Source organism: Cupressus sempervirens, chromosome 10 (genome assembly GCF_028749045.1).
Source record: "Cupressus sempervirens isolate cs-2001-9-10 chromosome 10, ASM2874904v1, whole genome shotgun sequence".
Taxonomy (NCBI): domain Eukaryota; kingdom Viridiplantae; phylum Streptophyta; class Pinopsida; order Cupressales; family Cupressaceae; genus Cupressus; species Cupressus sempervirens.
The window spans coordinates 47615341-47641895 of record NC_143127.1 but is presented as its reverse complement, the minus strand read 5'-3'; positions in this window follow the sequence as shown (position 1 = coordinate 47641895).

Genomic DNA, 26555 nt, shown 5'->3' with positions numbered 1-26555 from the left:
GTTAGATTGCATTAATAAAAAAACATAAAATACAAAAATATGGTTTTCCTTTTAGTGTTATTTTTGAAATAGTGTGCAGATTCTACATTCCATCCAAAACCAAAATAAACCAGCAAAGGCCTCCTCATGAACATTCACATTTATTTTTAACTAGGTGAGTTCCAATAAGTCACAAGATCACTCAAAACCTTGGAGTTGATTCACAAAATTAGCTTTTCAAGAGAGGAGCTCGCAAGAATTCTCGTCATTTAGCCTCATGTAAAATAATAGCTCAACAATTACTAGGGCTTGGATGGACATTTTCTCCTTTAGTTGTGGTTTCATCTTACTATCTTTAGGCTTACCCTATTTTTCCACACTTACTTTACTTGCACGTTGTTGTAGGTTCAAAAAAGTCTATTTGACCTATTTCTACAGTAGCAATTTGTGTTTCCACTATGCTCTTCTCTACAATATCAATCTTAGAAATTTTATCAACCTTGTTAGATGTATCTTATGGCATTTGAACAATAGGTTGTACATTAGTGACTGGAGGGATGATAGAAGGTGGTTCTTGTGGATTCACCTTTTCTCTTGCAACATGAGTCACTAACTTTTGTAGCTCATCCATATTGACCAAAATAGAATTATCACAAAGTTTTCCCTATAGTGTAGACTAATCTAATATCTTCTTTAAATCAACTGTAGCAAGGGGATTGATATTCTAAACTGACAGATCAAAAAAATCCTTGACAGCTACTATTTCAATAGTCTTCGTTATTACATGTGGAGGACTGACACTTGAAAGTTGTGTGTCTTGCACACTCTATTCTTCTAGTTGCTCTAGCTCAAATGTTGCCTTCTCATCTACTTCCATTTATGTTCCTCCTCCAATAGTGTTAGCTTTTCCATCATCTTTCACTTCAATGGGTTCTTGGTTTCCTTTCTTAACTGTAGTCAATGTTAGAGTAAATAATTAATATTTAATTATTTATTCTATTGCTTAAGTTTACTTAGGTCATGCATTTATTTAATATTTCATATTTAATGCATGTTGTGACAACACGGGAGTTTGTTCCCTTCTAGTTGTCACACTTATCTTCTAGCTTGTTCTACAAGCTTCCATGAGCTCTTTATATTCGGGCTCTCTCTCATTGTAACATATCGAAAGCCATTTCTTATTGTAAATACATTTCTTATTGTGTTTGCATTTTTGGCTCTCATGTCCGTTTAGGGTTTTTGCCCGTGCTCCATGCTCCTCCCCTTCTATGGCTTCTCTTTGACAGGTTTGCATGCAGGTGATTTTGGCGTCTTCGGAGTTGGCTTTCCTCAACTCCAACATGGTATCAGAGCCTTCCTGCTGCTGCTTCGTTGAAGAAATTTTGAAGCCGTGATTTGAAGTCACAAACCCTAGTTTGTTTGTGCATTTTTTCTTCAAATCAGGGGATCAGCAATTTTTGGAGCACTTTCAGCCCAAACGGACATCACCATTGGATCCGGAAGGCCGTTTGCAGTCAAGATTCATATAAAACTTGTCGTTTTTGGAGACAGGGCATTTTTGGCGATTTTTTGAGGCCTCTAGGAGTCTGTCCTACGGTCGTACGGACGCAGCGCGGATTTTTTTTTTTTTTTTTAAATTTTATTTCGGGCACCGCCGTCGCGCCACCACGGGGCCGCCACCACGCCACCCGCGCGCCGCCCCGCTCCCCGGCCTCCTCCCGGCCGCTGCCCATCCGCCGCCCTCTGCCGGCGGCTCCTCTGCCTTCGCCGCCCCTGCGGCCACCTCTGCCAGTTCTCTGCCTCCACCCGCCAGTGCCGCTCAGCCAACTCTGCAGCACCGTCAGCCGAGTAGGCCACTGCGGGGGTGACACGTGGCTTGGGCGCCACGTGGCACCTTGCCACGTGGACCCGCCACGTCACCCTGCCACGTCAGCACTGCCACGTGGCAATGCCACGTGGCACTCTTTTTTTGCTGCGATGGCCTCCAAGCCATCAAATTTAATCGCATGACTTGCTGACATCAGCGCGATGTCATCAACCTGCCTTGCACCTCTCCTGATTTGGTTTTGAACCTACTTGTGGTTTTTTGGCCATAACTCTTGCATACGGAGGTATTTTTTTGATCCGAAAGAAGTGCCGGAAAGCTGATTCTGAGACGGAGATTTTGGTGTAGGTATTTTTAGGTTTTGATGCTTTTTTATTGCTTGTTTTTTCTGTTGAAGTCCGAAGTCCTTTTTTTGACTCTGGCATGCATATCTTTTGCGTCCCATGTCTGTTTTTGGAAAACTTTATATTTTTGGAAAGCTGGTTTTCTCATCTTTTCAGAACTATCATCTTTTTTCCTCACTTTTGGCCTCTTCTCTTTCTATCATAGTTTTGGCATTTTTTCTCTATGGTGGATATTTTGAGTGTTTTAGGCCCGAGGATCGTTTTCCTGGCATGGTTTGCTTTATTTTTGGCTGTACTTTCTTTTGGTTCAGCTCTTTTTTAGTTCTGATCATTGTAGCTATCCTTTTGAAGCACTTTTTTATTTTCACACTGAGATAAATTGTCACTTTTGCATTCTGGGAATCAGGTGTACTTGCACTATTTCATAAAGCACCATGGGGGGGATTATTTGTTTTTTGTTTTAGGCATTCTCCCTTTGTCAAGTGAGTGTCCCTTCCACGACATTAGCCCCATGCAGAGTCAGTTAGACCGTGTCTTTATCAGTGTCTGTACCTCTTTTCCTCTTTCCTCGTTCTTGGTTCGTTTGCAGAAGATTTGGCTCACCTTCTCAGTTGCTTGTCATCACACCCCGTCTGCATTAAGGGGGGATTATGTTGTGTTCTAATGCATCCATGGTTTGATGGTTCGATAGTGTGAACTATGTATTCAGTGGTTGATCCTACATACAAGGCGATTGCAGTGGCTGGCTACCTATGCATTTCGGTGAGATGGATCATCTACCATATAGACATGCTCGGTTCGTGCCTTCTTCTTCCATGGAGGTTCTTCAGATCAGCAGTTTGACAGATTTGCGACTTCTTCATGCTTCAGTGATGCTGCTTCTTCATGATCACTGATTGTTCCTGTTTTAGGGGACATTTTCCCTAGTTGGAGACTTCTTCAGCTCTTCACTGGGTTCTTACCTCTTTTAGGGGAGAGTTTTTCCCATGTGGTTTTCTCTCTTTCCTTGCTTACAGAGGTTTCATTTTTCTTGCATTGTACTTGGGTACCTAAAATGGCCTCGTTGCCGGGACCCATTATGCATTTCATCTTAGCTTTGTGAGCTTAAGGCATTTCCCTAAGTTGCACTTAAGGGGGGGTGTTAGAGTAAATAATTAATATTTAATTATTTATTCTATTGCTTAAGTTTACTTAGGTCATGCATTTATTTAATATTTCGTATTTAATGCATGTTGTGACAACACAGGAGTTTGTTCCCTTCTAGTTGTCACACTTATCTTCTAGCTTGTTCTACAAGCTTCCATGAGCTCTTTATATTCGGGCTCTCTCTCATTGTAACATATCGAAAGCCATTTCTTATTGTAAATACATTTCTTATTGTGTTTGCATTTTTGGCTCTCATGTCCGTTTAGGGTTTTTGCCCATGCTCCATGCTCCTCCCCTTCTATGGCTTCTCTTTGACAGGTTCACATGCAGGTGATCTTGGCGTCTTCGGAGTTGGCTTTCCTCAACTCCAACAGTCAACCCATAAGTGAGCTTCCACATTTGTGTGGACTTCTTAACAACATCCTCAATATTTTTTTGCATGATGCTAAAGGTTCTATATTTAGGTTTGAACCTAACTACATATTTCTTTACAGCCTTAGCAGTTTGTGCCTTAGTTAGTTTAGGCATCACTTTGGCTAGATATGTTTCTCTAATTTGTTTCTCCATTTCTAGTAGACAATAATGCCATTTTTGTGCAACTCTATCATATAGAATCTTTAACATTGAGTTGGAAATCTCTAGTGGAGTTGTTTTTAATTTTTCCATCATGGCATTAATGGCCTCCTCCACTTGATTTTTCTCTACTTTACCCATATTATTAAAATCTACATGTGTAAATCCTGATAGGCCAGCACTATTCTAAACATTTTCACATAAATTTACAAGATCTGAAAAAGGATTATGACTCACCACCTTAAATTGGTTGTTTTCATCTAACTTTATTTTCTCCTCATCAAAATCGACTTGTGCAACATACTTTCTTCTTCGCCTCTTTTTCTCTAGGCCTCCTTGTTCTACTTTTTTTTTCTTTTCCTTGGCCTTTTGGGCTATTGTACATGTACTAGCTCTTGTAGAAGGTGTAGTAGGCTTGGGTTTACTCAGCTTAGCTACCTTCTTACCTTTTGCTACTTGTTGAGTCTTAGCCTTTCTCTTCTTTGGCTTGGAAAGAGTAGGTGCTTCCTCAACTTCTTCTTCGTTGGCACCTTCAGTCTCCTCCTCTTCTTGGTCTTCTCCCATCATTTGAGTTAATGCAAGTGGTGCTTGTTCTTGAGTTTCTTCTTCCTCTTCATCTTCTTCTTCTTCTTCTTTCTCAGCACTCTCTCCAAACATAGCTTTTAGTTTCTTCACTATCTTCTCCATTTTGTTCATGGTAGAGGCAATCTTCAATTCCATGGTAATTCTAGACTTTACCATCTCATAATTTCCAAATATCTTTGCACTTTTGTCTACCTCTTCTACCAGTAAAGCTATAATAGTTGCAGAGGCTTCATCCACATTAATTTCATAACCTAAGGGTCTCAACCATCTCATCCTTGGTGTAGCAAGTTGTAAAAATGTATAATCAAAATCCACAAGAAAACATACATTATTATAGTTTTTCTCAACTAACGATATTGGTATTCTCAATCTTTCCTTCATTGACTTCTTGAAATCTTCAAAATAACTTGTCATCAAAGATTCAAAATTTTCTCCTAATTTCTCAACGTACTCACAAATTTGTACTACTACTAATCTATTGGTTTTCCATCCCACAGTGCCAAATGAGGGAAATGGGTTTTGCACATAAAAGAATATACAAATCAATATACAACCAAATTTTTACTGTGCACTCTTTGTTTTTTTTATTGCTCCAAGGTTCTCCATCAATTTTTGTAATTGTAGCTCTGCTAGATCATATGTGTGATCTTTCTTTACAATTTTGTATCCCACATCCACAGCTATACAACGAACATTGTTCAATCTACTAGATTGGTAAAACTTGTGTGAAATCACCCCTATAGTAAAGTTTATTAGAGGATCAATAATTTTATCAATTATCATTCTCTCTTGTTCTAGATAGCTCCAATATTCTTCTTAGTCACTTCCTTCAAATCACTTCTCAGTGTCTTAGGTCGATCTACGATTAGATAGCTAGTGACCTTATGGATTATTCTCTTAGTAATTTTGATAGCTCCATTGTCCAGCCATAATGAACCATCATGAATTTGGCTAAGAACTATCATTATCCACTCTATCTTCAATACATTAAAAAAATCTAGGGCTCGTGTTAATCCCTTCCTTTCAACAATTTTGAAGTCTTCCTTCAAAACACCATTATCACAAAGTTTTTTATATGCTTCCCTAATCTCCATATCACCAATACTTCTGATCTTATAGTTGTAACATTTTCTTACACCTTACACCATTATCACATTCGGTGGAATCAGCAACAATGCACCATAAAGATCTTGCTTGCATGCAATATTAGGAATAGCTTTGAAAATGGGTTGCTTGACCTCATTACTTACTAACTGAACTTACTAACTAAACATTCAAACCTTCCTTCCCCTCTACATTCTTCAAACTAGATGCCATAATGTAAAAATAGGGTTTATGAAATTTAAATTTTGTAGCTCAGCTCTTGATAAATACCTTGTGAAATCTGATGAAATGGTGAAGAATCACTATTTAAATCTTCTGCAACTACTTGGAATAGATTTCCAGATTGCCTTTTGTTGTGCTTGCTCTTTCTCAAATTTGAAATGATGACAAATGAACTAAAATTGAACAAATACCCTTTGAAAACCTTACAATTAATGTTGAGTTCTTACACAACTGAAAGCTCAACATCAACTTATTTTAGGCTCACTCGGCATCCATTGACATTTCAATCACTTGGCAACCACTATGAGCTCAACATTAACTAACCATTTTGTAAGCTTGACATCTTCTAGCATTTCACACAACACACATAGGAAATATTTCATGCTTGGAAACAACATGAAAAAATTAAAGATCTATCTGGGATTTCTAACAAAATTTTGCATCTTTGTTCATGCTAATATAATCTTTTTAGTGCTAAGTCACTTTTGGAATTGATGTATGATATAGCCTTTTGAGTATTAGTCTTACACACCTCTTGATTGCCTAGTTTGATGAGGTGTGATCACCTAACCCATTGGGTGAAGTGATCACTTCTTCATTTGATGTACAACAATCATCTTTTTTTCCATGTCTTATTCATCTCATCTTTGATGTGTTTGACATCTTCCTTTCCTTTTCCTTTTTCAAATTCACAACTTGGTGCTTTTGACTAAGTTGGACAATACCTACTAATGTGACCAGTCTTCAAATAGTTAAAACATGTGGTTTGGCTCAACCACCTTTGGTAGTTCCCTCTGAAGTGTGTTCTAATACAATTCTCAATAATATGTCCATATTCTTGACAATAATGATAGCTATATCTTGTATTATAATCTCAATTATAAGAGTTCGCATTGTTTCTTACCTTTTCTTGCCAGTTTGATGACCACATGGGTTTGGATTTGCATTCAAAGGCTTTGTACCACACTTTTGACAATTGTAGCAATATCCTTTGAATCTTTGTGTTTTTATGTTCTTGGTTCTACATTCATGTGCCTAATGACCTTTCTTGTTGCACTTATGGTAGCGAACCATGCTCCTAGGCTTAACATTCTAATTTACAATCCTCCTCCTACACACATTAGCAACATGTCCTTTCTTACGACAATTATGACAAGTAAGTTTGGATTTCTTACCTTTTTTTTTCTGTTCTTTTGTGCTTTTGGATGATTCTCCTACTTTAGTGCTTGTGTATCCTAGTCCAGATGTATCATTATTGGATCTAGGGGATCTCAATAGTTTCTTAAAGTATCTGATGGCTTCATTTGGATTGTTAAAACTTTTAGAAAAATCATTTTCTCTCTTTAGGTCACCCTAGAATTTTTCATTTTGCAACTCCAATGTAGTTATCTCAATGTCCTTGACATTGAATTCATAGTTAGAATTCATCATTTTACGTAGAGTATCCAATTGCATGTTGGAAATCTTGGTTAGCTCTATTGACTTCTCTTCTAATCTGTTGGCCAAAATGATTTTTTCCTCTTCAATCATGGCTTTGTATTCTATGGCTTTCTTCTTTTGTTCAGTCACCTCACAAAGCATTATAGCTTGTGATTCTTGCTCTAACTTGAGATTTCTGATTTCCTTAGCTTGTGATCTATTCTTTTCCATTAGATCTACAATTGCTACATCAAATTCAATGGAGTCTCCATATAAAAATAGCTTAGTAGTGTTTCTCTCTTTGTATTATGTTTCATTCTTTGCAATAGCAATTTCCTTCCTTCTCTTCAAAGATTTCTCTAGTTCTTCTCTTGCTTCATATAGTTGATGTAGAATGAGTTTTATTTCAATTCTGTGATTCTTAGTAGCCTTTCCCAACTTGTAGACTTCCATTTCAAGATCTTTTTCTCAAAGCTAAAAAGCTTCTCTTTCAAAGAACAAATCTCTAATACTAATTTTTGGAATAACAATAAGAAAGGTACACTTTGAAAGAGTGGGGGGGTGAATCAATAGTTTAATCTTGGACCCATAAAGAATTCACCATAAATCCATCTCATACATTCAATGAGTAAATTGAAATAGCATGTAAAGCATGTACATGTAAATCATGTAAACACATAAACAATATACACATATGACACCAGATATGATTACCTAGAAATTTTCCAATGAGAAGGTAAAACTAGGGTGGGGATGACACCCACAAATATTCACTACTATAGTAATAAAGTGTATCCAATGAAAGTTACAATGTTTTTTCTATGAAACATGATATACCCTATGAAAGGTCTGCCCTATCAAAGGCTTACAAAGACTATAAGGGCTCACCTTGTTAGAGGATTTCAACACCCTGTTAGAAGTGTTCCTTGCTAAAGGACTTTAACTTACAACTAAGTATGCACCTTGTTAGAGGATTTCATATACCCATTAGGACTACTCTGTTAAGAGATTTAAAGTAAAATCACCTGTTAGAATGTCTCATCTTTGATCATGTGCTTAGCACTTCCTTGCTCGATAATAGATCACCTCTAAACTAATATGTTCTTGATCCTTGTTGATCAAATGTCTCTTTGTTGTATCCTTTTCTTTTCCTTTATTTTCCTCTAACTAATTCTATAATGTTGTTTCACTTCATAACTTCTAAGCCACCATGAATGCTTTGTTTGCACATGCAAAATTATCTCTTTGCTCCTTCAATTCCTTACACACATGCTCTCTTCTCTTTTTTATTTTATTTAAAAGAGTTTAGGGTTTGTCCTCCTTAAGAAGACTTAGTGACTTAGGGTTAGGTATGAATTTACAGTTGAGATTCATCCATTTTTCTACTTAATCCTTCCCATTTTTTGATTAGCTTCATATAATTACATGGGGAATCCAACTTGATATTCATTCTTATCTCCAAAATATAAAAATTCAATCTTAAGTTAGCTCAGAAATATTTTACATAATTGTTTGCACCTTTACAAACAAATATGTCAAAACTATCTTGCTCAGCATTTGAGGTCTCTGATGCTCTACATAGACTAATATTTTTTCTGACTTGACACCTATATTGCTTAGCATCCACTATTTGCTTGGCTCCTATGTTACTCAACATATACTATCTACTCGACACTTGTGTAACTCGGCACATGAGTGACTTGGCACCCACTATGACTCAGCATGATCTAATATATACATGTTGTACTTGACATGTACTATTAGTTTGGCATGAACTAATAAATAACTTAACTATGTTGACATTCACTTGTCAAAACCAATCTAAGATCAATACTCTTCAATCTTCTATTCTAATGTAGGAAGGGGCATAACCCCAAGCATACCCCGTAAATACTCAAAAGACTCTTTGGGAAGAGACTTAGTGAATATATCTGCAATTTTCTCTTTAGCGCTCACATACTCCAACCTTCTTTCTTTTTCTACAACTTTTTCTCTGAACATATGATATTTAATATAAATTTGTTTACTCCTCAAATGCAACACTAGATTCTTAGAAATATTTACCATGATTATGTTCTCACAATGTATGAAAATAGGTTCACTAATTTCTATCCTTATATCCTTCAACATCTACTTCATCCAAATGACTTGATTGCAATTATTTATTGGTAAACCATACTCTACTTTTATTGTACTTTGTGATGTACAATTCTACTTCTTGCTCAACCAAGAAATGAATCTTCCTCCAAGAAAGAAGGCTCCTCCAGTGGTGCTTTTTCTATCATCCATAATGCCTGCCCAATCTATATTAGTATACTTCAAGTAAAATCATTAGATCTCTCATACCACAATCCAAACTTAGATGTTCCCTTTAGATATCTAAATATCCTTTTGACTATTGCATAAAGTTCTTCTCTAGGATTAGCTTGGAATCTTGAAACAATTCCAACATCATTTTCTATATCTAGCCTTGTGTGAGCTAGATATTGCAATTCTTCAATCATACATCTTTACTTATTCTACTCAATAGTAGGTGTCTCATCCTCCATACATAACTTGTGTCTAGTTACCATAGGTGTTCCAATAGCTTTGCATGTTTCCAAACTAAACCTTTTCAGTAAATCCTTCAAGTACTTAGTCTAAGAAATAAAAATTCCTTCTTTATTTTATACAATCTACAATCTTAAGAAATATTTCATCTCTCCAATCATACTTATTTCAAATTCTTTCCTCATCATTTCCTCCAAATATGATGCCATCAATAAATATTACCAAAATTTTCAAAACATCATCAATTTCTAACAAATACAAATTAATCTCTACCATACCTTTGCTATATCCAAATTTTGTCAAATGTTTTTCTAATCTTGCATACTATGTTTTTCATGCTTACTTCAATCCATAAAATGCTTTCCTCAATTTGCATACTATGTCCTTGTTGTTTATCAAAGGACATTATTTAGGCTACTCAAGGTATACTTCTTTTTCAAGTTCTCCATTCAAAAATGTTGACTTGACATCCATCTGATATACTTTGAATTTATTTTTTGCTGCATAGACTAAGAATAATCTTAGTATTTCTATTCTAGCCACTAAAGCATAAGTCTCATAATCTATTCCTTCTTGTTGTGAGCAACCTTTGCATAACAATCTTGTTTTTTTTCTTACATCTTATCCTTGCCCATTCATCTTATTCTTGGATACCCATTTAGTTCCTATTACATTTTTGCCTGTTGGTCTAGGGACCAATTCCCATGTCTTATTCTTTACTATTTGATCTAGTTCCTCTTTCATGGTTTGTTTCCAATAATCATCTTTACATGCTTCATCTATATTCTTAGGCTCAACTTGAGATATCAAGCATAGTTCTTCATTTACTCTACTTCTTTTCATCACACCTTTGTCTTTTCTTCCACTGATCTACTCAGATGGGTGATTCATTATCATATTCTTTCCTGAAGTAGGAGTTGCTATCTCAACTATTGGCTCTACCAAAGGTTCCGAGATTTCGTTCCTAGCTTGGCTCTCCTTTATTCTGCAAATCATTTTTAGTCTCAAGAAATACCTCATCATTCCTTGGCTTAGTAAAAAAATCATCATCTAAATTATAATGAACTATTCTTTCTTACATTTTGAATTTCTCATAAATTCTCACATTTGCACTTTCCATAATTGTCTTAGTTCTCTAATTATAAAAACTATAAGCATTGGTTTTCAATGAATAACCAAGAAATATACCTTGATCACTTCTAGCATCAAACTTACCGATATCATCATCTCTTTTTATATAATTTAACTATAGGTGAGTGACCAAACCACAATTGATAAGGTGTCCTTTTTGTGTCTTTCTTGACTTACACTCTATTCATAGGGTAGACTGTTGTATTCATAACTTCTCTCCAAAATGTCTTGGATACATCATTCTCTACTAACATAGCTCTTGCAACTTCTATAATAGACTTGTTCCTTCTCTCTACAATTCCTTTTTGTTCAAGGGTTCTTGGAGCTAATAGTTATCTTTTAATTCCATTTTCTTCACAAAAAATGTTAAACTCATTTGAAGTAAATTTTCCTCCTCTATCTAATCTTAAACATTTAATCTCCATGCTAGATTCATTCTCAACCCTATTCTTGAATATCTTGAACTTATCGAATGCCTCAGGTTTCTCTTTAAGAAATGAAACCCACATCATTCTAGAAAAATAATCAACTAGAATCATAAAATACTTTTCACCATAGAATCATTTAGTCTTTGTAGGACCACTAAGATCTATGTGTATAATCTCCAACTTCATTGTAGTGGTAAACTTCTTGCTAGAAAAAGAAGTTTTGTTATGCTTTGCTAAAACACACTCCTTGTGATGTAGTGCAAGGTAGAAGTATCCCCAAAGGAGATGTCCTTGCCCCAACTAAATAACCACATAGTGAAAACACAATAGCTAGAAAACAATAATGCAAGATCTAATAACAAGTCACAATTATTTATTCATAGATATGATTGATTACATGCAATATGCCTGGCTGTAAGGACTTTTAAGTTAGGGCCAAATCCAAATAGAAAATTAAAAAATCAATTCTGATATACACTTGATTTGTGTCATGCTTTAAAGCATTCTATCCAAATGATTCCATGAGTTGGAATGCTTGGATGCCGACTTAGAGCTCCCTATCCACGGAGTGCAAGAAGTTAGTATTCAAGCATGAAGGCTCACAGCCAAGCCTTAGAAATGTACTTCTTGCTAGTAAACCATGCAACAAGAGGTTCTTTGAGACAAGAGCAACAGTGCAAATATCTTCAAGCAATCCCTCAAGAATGCAATGCAAATGAAAATTAAGCTAGAATGAGATACAAAGTGGAGCTATGCTAAAACATGTATGAGAGTGTTACAATACCATTATTAAGCTATGTGAGATTAAGCTAAATGTAAAAATGAAAGCTAAGCTAAGCTAGAATGCCATGATGCCATGGATGAGAGAATGTAGAAAGGAAATAGAAGTTCTCCACAAAGCTCCAAAGAAACTTGTTAGAAAACCTGCAGCATAACAATATTCAAAATGAGGATTGGATCCTTTGAGGGGGAAAGCTCTCTCCCTTTTAAAGTCATATGAACGGTAGAGATCAAGATGAAGATGGTGGAATTCAAAATTAGGAGTGATCCATGTGCACACACAAGTCAACCAATAGAATATAAGTTGACTTGTCATATAAGATAGAAGTCACAAAGCCTTTTCTTTTAATTGCAAAATAGATAAATGACTTTATGTGTGCACTTTAAGTGGGTTAGAAGAATGGGGTCTTTTATTTAATTAAAAGGGGACATGTTCTTTTAATCAAATAATGAACTTAGGATAGCATAGTCAAACTATAGGTTATAATCAAATAAATTGATTATTAACAATTTGGCTTAGGTAAGTGATTAAATTAATTTAACCAAAATGTTGAAAAGGGGGCTAATAGTCTAGATGACCATTTTTAGGTGATTACATTTGCCCCTCTTTGACTAATGCATGATCGATCTAGGAACATATTATGTAAAAGAAAATAGAAAGCCAAGTAGGCGGTGATAGATATAGATATCTAATTTTGAAGAACAAAACGTAGAAAAAGATAGAAAGTCCTAGATGTATAGCCTGATAGTGGTAGTACTAAACACTAGGAAGAGAACAATGTTAGAATTCAAGAAGAATGTTAACACCTAGAAAAGTGGATAGAGTGAGAGCAAGTGAGAAGATCAAACAAATGCTCCTAAGAAATAGATAGTTGTAGCAATCAGTGATAAAATATTTCTGCCCCCTTGGGATCAAAATTGAAATGAAGTAAGGGGATGCAAAAACTAGCTAGACATGAGAAAATTAGAATATAGCAATGTCCAAGATGATAGAAAGATGATTAGAACCCAAGAATGACTATAAAAAAATTGATAAAATGCCCCAATTTGACTAGAGTTGACCTTGAAGGATATAGCATAAAAATTAGGTCAAAACGAGTAGAAAGGTGATTTTAGACATGAAATAGAAAATTGAAGTAGATATGAAGTATGGAAATGATGAAGACATGAAGAAATGAAGATGCCCCAGTGATGATTCAGAGATTAGACCTCAAAAGGTTAGCTAACTGCTCAGAAGAAAGTAGAATTTTAAAAGACAATTTTGACCATCAAGATGAACTCGAATTTGGATTTCAATCTTTAAAATGAATCCAAGATGTTGAAATTATTTAAGAGGTCAAAACTTTATGTAATGTGATGATAATATAGAAATAAGATGAAGCGAAAGATTAAGAAGGTGAAAAGACATGAACAAGAAGAAAGTAAAGAAATATATGAAAGGATTTAGTAGGTAGTAATTTATGTCCTCTAAAACACCTTAAATTTGAAAAGGTTGATTCCCCAAGGAAAATTTCCCATCCATCCTGAAAGTCACACATAGAAAACTATTGCGTGAAACTGCTAGAAATTGATACTCTAGGAGAATCGCTATATCTCCCAACCTATAATGAATTAGGACTTTCACTCTTAAAAAAAGGAATTAATCTAGGCCCTCTTCAGCCCTTGAATTTTTCAGCATCACATTCATTATGAAAAATTAGTTACATGCCCTACAATAGGCACCACTGAAACTAAAAAAACATAGTTTTAGCAACAAGGTTCAAACAGCTCAAACTTCAACTCAATCCATCCAATCTCTATGCAATAATAAGGAAAGGTTATCCAATGTGTCACCAAAAAATTTCTAATCATGAAAATATAACTCCAACAAAATCCAAGCTTGATGCTCCTCAACACTTAACCAAAATCCCTCCGAACATACAAGATTATAGGAAAGCCTAGGATGCTCCTGCATCACCTTGCAAATTTTGTTAGTAGGCTTTACTATCTTTGGTTAATATCTAACTTCAAATTTTCTCCTAGTCCTCAAAATACTATCAAATTTTATATGAAAAAATCTCTTATTCCATAACCAACTATCATCTACCTTTGTAACCAAACATGTCATTTCAGTATGATTCAACTCAAATAAATTACCTCTAGACCTGGTTCCTATTCCAATTACCTTTAAATCTTCATCTTTGATTATGCATGTCTTTTCTATGAACTACAACTGATAGCATTTGTCTACTAATTTTCCAACACTCAAAATATTGTGCTTTAAACCATCAACAAAGTATGCAACCTCAGTGTTAGTTTTACTATTTAGATTTATAGATCCAACTCTAACTTGGCATGTTGTATTGTTTCCAACTCTAACAATTCCTCCATCTTGACTTTTGAAGTCAAAAAACTTGTTCATGTCACTAGTCATATGATGTGAACAACCACTGTCAATTATCCAATTAGATTTCTTCTCAACCTATGACACCAAAGCTATCTTTTCTAGAATTTCTTCTTTAATTGCTACAAATCCAATTTCATCATCACTAGCACTTAATGCTTGTTCATTAGACTCATTGTCTTCATTTGCATACAAACAATCTTTATCTTTTCTAGGCTTGTGATTTCCCTTATACTTTTTTTTCTCTTTTAGAAAACTTAGATGCATAATAACCATATTCATCACAAGTCAAATATTTAAAAAATTCCTTACCTCCTTTTTCTCTTCTTACTAGAAAGGCTACTCCTTCAATCTTTTTGTCTTCCTCAGATTTGGTGCTACTAGAAAAATCTCCTCTAGCACTTGTGCTTCTTGATAAATTAGGTCGAATATTCAAGGCACTAAAAGCTATCTCTATTCTAGTCAATTATCCAAACTGTATAAGTTCATTCTTAAGTACTTCTAGTCTTCCAAGTAATGTCTCCTTTGTGAAATCTTTGGTACAAGATATCAAAAATTGTGTCATCTAAATTGCTGACTTACATGGTGGTGTTATATTCTTCAATATCTTCCATATAACATCATTATCTTCTTTCTTTCCTCCTTGACCTTTAATACCTATAGTAATTTCTGATATCGTGCCTATATATGTTCTTACTGATTCATCTTCCATCATTTTAGCATCTTAAAATGCATAAATCCAACTTTGTATCCTTAACTTCTTAGAATGTGCATCACCTTCAAAACTATTTTCCAAAGATTTCCAAATCAAGTGTGAAGTAGCAAGTGATTTTACCTCATTTTACTCAATTTTAGGAAGTGTACTCAATAGTTCTTCTCTAGCTCTCATGTGACACATGAAAAGATCTCTTTCTGCCTCCGTGCAAACTTCCAAATCTATTTCAGCAATGATTGTCTTCTCTAATAATTTTGTCAATATCCAACATCCCAGACCCATACACAACAAATGTATTTTCATCTTTTCCTTCCAGCTATCATAATTTGTTCCATAGAACTTCAGACTATCTTTCTTGAACATGTTTTCCATGGATCTCCCAAAGTTCTTAAACTTTATGTTCAAGGACCTGATGCTCTAATACTAATTATTAGAAACAATAGTCCACCAATATAACTAAGAGGGGGTAGGGGGTGAATTAGTTATCTGGTAATCAAAACATTTATCTTCTTTAAAAAAACTTAACCATTCAACCAAAGTGAACAACAACCATAATAAAATGCACATAGCTAATTACACTAGATATGTTGACTAGGGAAACCCTTGATTAGAGGGAAAACCCCAGTCGGAATGATGCCCACAAGATGATGTACTAATATAAATATTCCTTGTTAGAGGATAGACCCTATTAGGATTTCACTACAACATTTACTACATAGAGTCCCTATTAGGAGAGTTTGAATCCTTGTTAGGAGATTCCAACCCTATTAGAAGTTGTGCCAACCCTATTAGGAGTTGAGGTACAATGTATGCAAGATGATCCCACTTCCCAAACATGAAATTTCAACTACAAGAAGAGCTCACTACACAAACAATTAATTTACTATTATCTTCCTCCTTCTTCTATTCTTTCAATCAAACCAATTAGTGTTAGACCTTGTAGACTTGGTCACAAACCTTAGATCAAAATACCAAACCTTGGCAATGAAGTTTCCTTCACTTCAGCACTACTCTGCTCAACTTCATATTCCACTCTTACTATTGTTTCTCAAATAATTCAAATCCACACTTATGATAAAAGAAAATGCACTTCCTTTATACCGATGCCATAAAATAATTCCTTGAGTCAACTATTAGGACCGCATCAAGAACATGTTACACTTGGTGATAATATTAATCTTCCACCTTGTGAATTGAATAACATTCCATACACATAGTATTATGATAAGAAATCTTAGCCACATCATCTTCAACATGTCTTCTTCACGTCCTCAACCTCAATCTTCATAATATCAAATCTGCTAAGAGATATAACAATTTTACTAGAACATGCCTCTGTAAACTCTATCTCAAAATAGACATCAATAAAACTTAAATAAACTCTTCTTTAAATAAAACTTAACTAGCCATCTGTACCAACTTGATCTTTCCATTGTTCTTCTGTCAGATACCACAAAAAATTGCTATATTGACATCAATCACAAACTTAGTCATGAATGTAACATATCATCATAGTAACATATCTAATAGTTCCCCATAGGAATATTATCAACATTCATACTTCTAACAAGAGGGGCATTAGAGTCTCTACACTCAATTATTGGTTACACTCAATTTGAAGAGATCAATTTGTATCATATCCATTTTTGTATGTTGGTATTTCTCTCGTTGCATTTTTAGGAAACACATTGTAGTAGTTTTTCCTTGGGATAATTCCATGTAATCTAAACCTTGTCCACTTTCAATATATGCTTGGCATTTTGTTATTGCATCTTTGTTTTCTTTTCGATGAAATGTCCTTTAAAGAAAGAACATGCAATGTAGCACTTTGGGGGAAAGAAAGACAACCTATTACTCAACTCCACCTTATTAATTTTAATAATTTATGAAGATCCATTATTGAGATTTTTGAAATAATTTCCCATGCGGCCTAATTTTTCTTTCCTTACAATTTTGATTTACATAAATATGAGGACAAGCAATTTTTTTTTTTTTTAAACATGATATTGTTTGAAAATCTTAGAAATATTAGGAAAAATAATGCACACATGAATGGGATTCTCAGTTTTGTGTAGAGAAAGAGTTGACATATTTTCCCATGGTTGAATGTTTTTACACTTACTACTTAGCACAACTAGAGGTAAGTCATAAGTCAATTGTGATGCTACATATCTAATATGGTATCCCTCTAAGAAATGAGGAACTTTTGTAACAAAATTATTATAGATCATCATGCCTCTTTTTTAAAAATTTGATTTGGATTTAATGATTCAATGAGACTTTTTTCTACATAAATTTTTGTGTTTTAAAATATATTCTTCTCTTTAAACAACACAAAAAACACTTGAAGTTTCCCAAATTTGAAAATCATCATTTTCTTCAATATTATACCCCTAGATAGACTCCTCCTACCCTAGCATTTTCTTTCCTTTTGATAGTTTGAAAATTTGGAAGCCTCTATTGCTAGGGTTCTTTTTCATGGTTTTTAATAAGGTCTACTAGCTTAGGCATAGCATTTGGGACAAAAAAAATAGGTTGTGAGGTTTTACCTTCAATATCCTACAACCATCTTGGACTCGAGATTATGGGTTCCCCTTGAATGGTGAGAGGATTACTGGAAGTATGATTTGAGGAGGTATTTTATTAATTTTCTTCTTAAATAACCTTGTTTGGGAATAAGGGCTCCATATCTAGATGCATCAGTAGCCATTTGTATGATTATTTACTTATTTTTCTTTAGACCATTTGTAGATATGGTCTTCAGCTTTCCTTTTCTATTTTTCTACTTCTCATTGGAAATTATGAAGTATTTCTCCAATAGGTTCTTCTACAAGATAATAAAGACATCCAAACATGCATGCTTGATATTGATGGTTGTTTGTTGAGGAAAATTCTATTGTCTCCACCATTAAAGAATATAGAGGTGAGAGGCTCTAATACTCCATAACTCTACTACTCCTTCAGGAAACAAATCACCATCCAATATTGTCATCTTTCTAAAGATGACATGCATGTAGAAAAGTGTTGAAAAAAAGCTTGATGAATAAGATTGTCATTGATGTTAAGATATTTATGAAAGATTGTCATTCATGTCAAAAGGTTGTATAATATCATGGTTCAAGTCAAGAAAGAAATAAAGAGAATAAATTGGACCAATTTCAATAGAAATGGTGATGACTTAAATAGAAAAGATGAAGAATAGATATGGAAGATAAAGGTACATTATTTATGCATACAATAGTTTGAATCAAGAGTCTTGAATGAACAAAAGCATGTCTATCGAAAGAAAGAAATAATGACATGCATATGTGAATAACAACATATGCATTTAACATGAAAAATGTGGTATATACAACAACAACAATATAAAGAAATAGTAACTTAGTAAAGGGAGAATAAGAAAGTCTAATTCATATGCAACAATAGTATACAAATCACTATTTGGATGAGTAGTTGTATAGTGCCTTAAACACAAATATTAAACATGAATCTAAACTTCTCATTAAGTGCAATTATCATTCCTAATATAGTGATTGTAGTTGGACTCAATGATAATTATCTATCAATATTTTTATATAAAGACCATTTGAAAGATCAAGTTCTATTTCAGATAGATGGGTCATTGAATAGAGAGACAATGTTTGATGCACCAAGTTAGTAGCTTTAGATTATTTCTCACCTCTAGACCAAGAGTATTTATAGCGTAATAAAATAAATAAATTAGCATCAAGTTTTCTAAAGTTGTGCAATAAAAAGGAAGTTATGAAAATGAATCTATGGTGACATTGACCACAAGTGACACATGAAAAAAGTCGATGGAAGAAGCATGAGAATGGACACCAACACAATTAGTAAAAATTCCACAAAGTTTGTGAACAAGATGAAGAATATCATTGCTTCAATTAAAGTGTATCCTATCAAAGACAAGAACCACATAAACAAGTATTGTCATTATGTTTGACAAATAAGTTATAACTATATGAAAATTGATGAGTGAGTGAGATAAAATTTAGATTGACATATAACAAATGAGAATGTCTTTTTTTGTTGTTGTTCATAATCATGTGGGCATCACAATTACGACAGAACCATTGGTATTATGACAGTGTTAGGAACATTTGCAATATATATATATATATATATATATATATATATATATATATATATATATATATATATATATATATATATATATATATATATATATATATATATATATATATATATATATATATATATATAAATATAAATCGCATGCAAATTGCACTCCCATTGAAAATTGTCATCCCAATTTGCCCCCAAATGTTGCAGTTGTCTTCTACAACCATAATCTTGTCTTCTCTAGGTTCCTTCTTTGTTTAGTCACTTCACATAATCTTATTATTTGGGTTTTATGTTCTCTCTCTCTACCTTCTTCACTTAGAATATTGTTCTTCTCCAATAGATCTTCTCTTGTTCCATCACTTTCACTGGAATTCCCACTATTTAACAATCCTTTGGTATCTACTTCCTTATATAGTGTATCATTCTACTAAATGGCCATATCTTTCCTTTTCTTTAAATATTTCCTTAGCTCTTCTTTTGTTTTGTCAAGTGTTGAAGTTGATGAATGATCAACCCCATAGCTACCAATAATCACACGCATGCAAACACCTATCACAAAAAGAGAGAAACAAAAGCTATGGAGGCTAGAATTCCCATATCCACAGATGAGACATTCTTGATGAGTAAAAAGAGAAATTTCTATTGTCAAAAGTGAATGAATTACAATGAGATCAATCTTTATAAAAGGAGATCAAAACCCTAATAGGTAACTAACCTAGGTTGCTTAATAATAATTAATAAAAATAATTAATTATTATATACCCAAATTTTAGCTTAAGTAAACAAGAGATAATTGTTAGAAATGTTTTGAATAACTGAGGGGGGGGAGGGGTGGGTAAATCAATTACTCAAGGTCCATAAGTACCATTTGAACTATTAAACATCAAAACATCCACTATTTTACTTATCCTATTGTTGCTCAGTCTTTATTGTACTGATAAAATAAATGTTCTAAACATAGCATACTTTTCTAAATGTAAAACATATAATTAGTCAACACAAGTTTGACACTAGGATTATGTGGAAATGCAATTTGGGAAAAATAACTAGCAACATATCACCACTTTTTCACTCTTTCAAACTGAGATATGCTATGAGCCAACCCTATTAAATCTTACAATACAAACTATTAAATGTGGCCTATTTAGAGGATTTAATCACCCTATTAGGATTGACCGTGTAATAGGACTTTGATCATTCTATTTAGAATGTCACCTTGTTAACTTGGATTTACATGGAATGTTAAGTCCTTTAAATGATTGTTAAGTCAACCTATGTTAATAGGATTTCAATACAGACTATTTATAATGATTAGAAAGAAAATAGTAGGGTTTTGATTTGTATGATTACAACTGACTTTATAGGTTTAGATCACTATTCAGTTCATTTGTTGATTCACAAATAATCTCCCCATTGTCATCTATGTTCTTGATTCACTTGGCAACCTTTCAAGAAATCAATCTTTTCCTTTCAACAAAACATAATCCATCTTCCTAGATTAATGTATTAATATCAACAACATATATGCAATCAATCTTCATTTTGTTTCATTTTCACTCTTACATACCTATTTTACCCCTTGTGTGTCTATGGTCCACCTTTTTCTATGTGCCTCGCTCTTCTTAATTTTGGCTCTATACCTCTTTATTCTTTAAATTGATAATTCTTGCTTTTTCATTTTCCATGATCACCATAGATCTTAGGGTTCACGATCAAGTTCATCAAGCTCATTGTATTTTTTCATCTTCCTTCTTCTCTAGAATCTTTTCATCCATCAAATTAGATCATAGTGTTGGAAATGTAGTATATAGTAGGTGACTGAGAGGGGGGGGGTGAAGCGATAACTAATAAAACTTATACTTTAAATCACCAATAAAACCTTCTCAACATAATTTGATCTAATTGCATGCATGAAAGGCTGAAAGCAATAAAAACATTCATAACACTTGACACAATATTTGGTAACCCCAAAACCTTCCAAATAGAAAGTAAAATTGGGGCAGGAATGATACCCACAAGCTTTAGTATTGCAGTATAATGTTAGCCTGTTAAAGCTTATAATTAATCACTTTTGGTGATCTGCCCTGTTAGGGACAATAAGGACTATTAGGTCCACCTTGTGAAAGGTGTTAGGATTAACCCACCAACTAAAATAATAATCACATGCAAATATAAATAATATCAAAAAATATTGAATCACACATAAGAGAACAAAAAACACCAAGATTTAATGTGGTTCCCCCAATCCCTAGGATATGTCCACTAAAGAACAAGTCCAATATTATTACAATCCAGTGATTACAACCTGATTACAATCTATAATCCCTTACAGCTCAATACCAATGCAAAAAGTAATTTTTGCATCACACATAATGAAAAAACCCTAACCCTAAGCTCTTTTATACAAGTATTTTTATCGCTTTAGGGTTATAATTAATTATTGCATGTCAGCCCAAAATCTTGATAAAATAGGGCCCAATTTTTTTTATTCAGTATGTATAGTACTTCCTTGATTAGTCACCACAAACTAACAATCTCCCACTTGGGGACTCATCAGACTCCACATTAGATACAAAATCTCCCACTCGAAGACTAAGTTGGTAGCTATGCCACTACTCCATTAGGCTCCCACTAGATCAAGCCTACCTAGACTCTATTGTTCTTTTATTATGTTTAGTCTAGAAGACCAATTGAAGCTAAAGAGGAGTTCAACTTCTCCCTTGTCACTACCTTTTTAAAAATATCTACTAGATTTTCATTTTTATGTATCTTGTCTAGATTTAACTGTCCATCATCCAAAACTGACCAAATGAAATGGTTTTATAACTGTATGTGTTTTTTCTTTGAATGCAGAGTAGAATTCTTTGCAAGATGAATGGTACTCTAGATAGTTGTAAACACATAATTATCCCTCTGAGGGTGTCTTGATTCTTTCAAGAAGAACTAAAGCCATATCATCTCCTTAGTTACTATATAGTAGCAACATACTCTACCTCTGTAGTGGATAAAGTGTTCACCTTCTATAACCTAGAAACTTAGCTCACTATTTCTCCACCAAAAGTAAATACATAAACTATAGTAATCCACCTAGTATCAATATCCCTTGCTAAATCTAAGTCAACATATCCCTTTAAATCAATAGTAGAGCCCCCAAACTATAAATACTTACTAGGTGTTCCTCTCAAATATCTAAGAATCCATTTGACTATATTCCAATGCTCAATTCCCAAATGGCTCATATACCTACTAATGACTCCCACTACATGTGCAATATCTAGTCTCATACATACCATAGCATACATTAAGCTTCCTATAGCTAAAGCATAAGGTACCTTAGACATCTTATCCTCCTCTTCTTATGTCTTTGGCATATCTCCTTAGTCAACTTAAAATGACTAGGTAAAGGTGTGCTAACAGCTTTAGTATTCTCCATAGAGAAACATTGCAACACCTTCACAATATAATCAGCTTGAGGTAATGTCAATTTCCTATTCTTTCTATCTCTATAGATCTTCATACCAAGGAGTCATTTTGCTGCCCCCAAATCCTTCATAGAAAATGCATGCGCTAATTAGCATTTCAACCCCTTAATATGATTCATGTTAGACCCAACTACAAGCATATCATCAACATATAAACATAAAATAATGTAGCTATCATCACCCAACCTCTTAAAATAAACACAATGATCTGAATAAAACCAAATATATCCATGCTCAAGTATAAAATTGTTAAATTTCAAATACCATTTTCAAAGTGCTTGCTTCAAGCCATATAAACTTTTCTTCAATAAACACACTAAGTTCTCTATACCTTTGACCTCAAATCTCTTTGGTTGATCCATATATATCTCTTCATCCAAATCACCATGAAGGAAGGTTGTTTTATCATCGAGCTACTCCAAATGTAAATCTTCAGAAGCCATAATACTTAAAAGAGTACAAATAGAAGTCATTTTAAGAACAAGAGAGAATATCTCATCAAAATCAATATCTCTTTTCTATGCAAATCCTTTTACCACTGACCTAGCTTTAAATCTTTTATTACCTACATCATCTTCTTTCAAGCTATAAACCCACTTATTCTATAAAGCTCTTTTATCTATAGGAAACTTACATAAATTGCGAGTCTTATATTTCAACAAAGAGTCCATTTAGTCTTTCATTGTAGACTCCTACTAAATCTTAGTATCCATCTGCACAACTCCATCATAACATTTAGGTTCACCAACATCTATTAGTAAAATAGAGTACAAAGAAGCAGAGAATCTTTCTAGAGGTCTACTTAGCCTTGTTAACCATCTAACATTCACTGGGCCGTGTGGTATTTTTTGTTGTAGTTGTTGCACATCATGAGAAATTGTTGGAACATCATCTTTTGGAGTATCATCCAACACTATATATTCATCTTCTTTCTTCTCATGTTTGCTGCAATAGATCTCTGTACAACACTTTCTCATTGAATATGACATCCCTGCTTCTTAAAATTGTATGATTTTCAAAATCCCAAACCTTATTATCAAATTTCATCAATGGTATACTCAAAAAATACACATTTCTTTGACTTAGCTTCTAGCTTGGTTCTATTTTTAAAATATATATGAGCAAATGCTTCACAACTGAAGATTTTGAGAAAAGAATAACTCACCTTCTTCCTAGTTTATGCTTCCTTTGGAATACCATGGCCCAAGGGAGTAGAAGGACCTCTATAATTAATTATACAATAGTATTGATAACCTCCACCTACATGTTTAAGGGAATCCATACATGTAACCTCATGCTCCTTGCACTCTCCATTATAGTCTTGTTTATGCATTCAATCACTCCATTTCCTGTGGATTCCTTGGAATATTTTTATGTCTATGAATATCATTAGTCAAGCAATAATCTTCAAATTCATGACTGCAATACTCACCACCATTATCAGATCTAAGACATTTTAATTTCCTACTAGTCTTATTTTCAACCAAACATTTCTATTTCTTAAAAGTTTAAAATACATCAAATTTCTATCTAAGAAAATAAACCCATACCTTTCTAATTTAATCATCAATAAATGTAACATAATAATGAGAGTCACCAAGGGAGATATCTAAACTGGTCCCCATACATTTGTATGCACAAGCTCTAGTCTCTCACTTTTCTTTTCTTTCCCACTCTTCACAAAACTCACTTTCTTTTGTTTTTCATACACACAACTTTCACAAAAATCCATACTAACACATTACAAGCCTAGGAAAACTTGTTTGAATGAATTAATTTCATACCTTTCTCACCCATGTGGCCATGTTTTTTGTGCCACAACATTCTATCAGAATCTACAATAGCTATTTGTTCTCTTTGTTGAACTACAACAATTATTCCTAAACATTCATTTTTCTTCGAAACAATCAAAGTAGGAGGAATAGTATGACCTGTACAAAGAAATAAGGTGCCTACTTTCACACCTTTTGTTACTACAAGAAAACCTTTTGAAACATTCCAATTTTATGATTAAAATTAACTACACAACCCTCATCACTAAGTTCTCCTATTGATATTGAATTCCTACTCAACCTTGGAACATGTCTTATCTCATGTAGTAGCTAATGATTCCCATTCTACAACTTAATCTTAACTTTTCCCTTTCCAATAATCTGACAGTGTTCATTATCCCCCAAATAAACAAGCCCAAAATCCCCTAGGACATAATCAATGAAATAATATCTATGAGGTGTAGCATGAAATGAAGCACCAAAATTTAAAACCCATGAATCATCAATACTTTGTAAAGATAGAAGCAAAACATCCTCTTCGGATTTGTTACTTACCACATTTTCCTCTTTGCTCCCTTCTAGTTTATCTCCTTCATTTCTTTCGAGTCCAACAATCTTTCTTATTATGCCCTAGTTTACCACAATACCAACAATCTCTTGGTCCTTTGGATTGAGACCTCTTCCCCTTTGACTTTCCTCTTGATTTCTCAATATTTTTAGAATTATTTCCTCTCTTAATCATTCTGGGTCTAGTTTGTGTGTTCAAAGAACTTCCTAATGTAGATCCACTTAAGGTTTTCTTAAAAGTTTTTTCACTCAAAATAACATTAATAACATTATCATATTTTATGGTATTAGATCTAGAAATAAAATTACTCATAGCCATTACCAAGTCATTCCAGCTTTTAGGAAAAGAACATAAAATCAACAGAGCCCTAATTTCTTCATCAAAATTAATACCCACAGAAGATAACTAACTAGTAATAGTATTAAACTCATTTAAATGATTTGTAATAGATCCACTTTCTACCATCTTCATAATAAATAAATGATTCATGAGAAATACCTTATTTGAAGTGAAGGGCTTTTCATAAAATTTCACTAGGTTTTCCATAAACTCTTCCATTGTCTTTTCTTTTGTAATGTTAAATGTCCCCGATGGTGCTAGGTATAATTAGATTCTAACAAGTGCCTTCCTATCTAAAATCTCCCAATTCTCATTTGTCATAGTTCCTTGGTCCTTAGTTTTCCTTCCAACGGCTTCCATAAATTCTTCTAATAAAGATAGTCCTAAATTTTCATCTTCCATAATTGAAAGTTTTCTCCATTAAACTTGTAAACCCTCAACTTACTCTCATCTACCATCACTCCCCCTCAACCCTAAGAATCTCACTCAACCGTGAGACTTTCCTATAGAGGATAACTAAAAAAACAACTTGTCTCTCATTGTACCTATTAGGATTAACCCACAAACAAAAATAACAATTACATGAAAATATAAAAATTATCATAAAATATTGAATCACATAGAATTGAACACAAGACACCAAGATTTAACATGGTTTACCCAATCCCTAGGCTACATCCACCAAATAGCAAGTCCAATATTATTATGATCTAGGGATTACAACTTGATTACAATATGTAATCCCTTATAGCTCAATACTATCATAAGAAGCAAGTTTTGCATCACACATAATGAAAAACCGCTAACCCTAAACTCTTTTATACAATTATTTTTACCATTTTAGGGTTATAATTAATTATTACATGTTGGCCCAAAATTTTGAGCCCCAAAGAATTATGAAGTATGTATAATACTTCCCTAATCAGTCACCACAAACTAACAAAAGAATGTATACAATACAATTAAGTATGTACTTGGTTAGGATATTTTGCACAAGACTATTAAGTCCACCTTGTTAGAGGATTTGATTGATGTGATTATTAGGATAAATCAGTGGTAGATCTCTAATCTACAACTCTATTTGTTGAATGAGATTCCTTTATGTA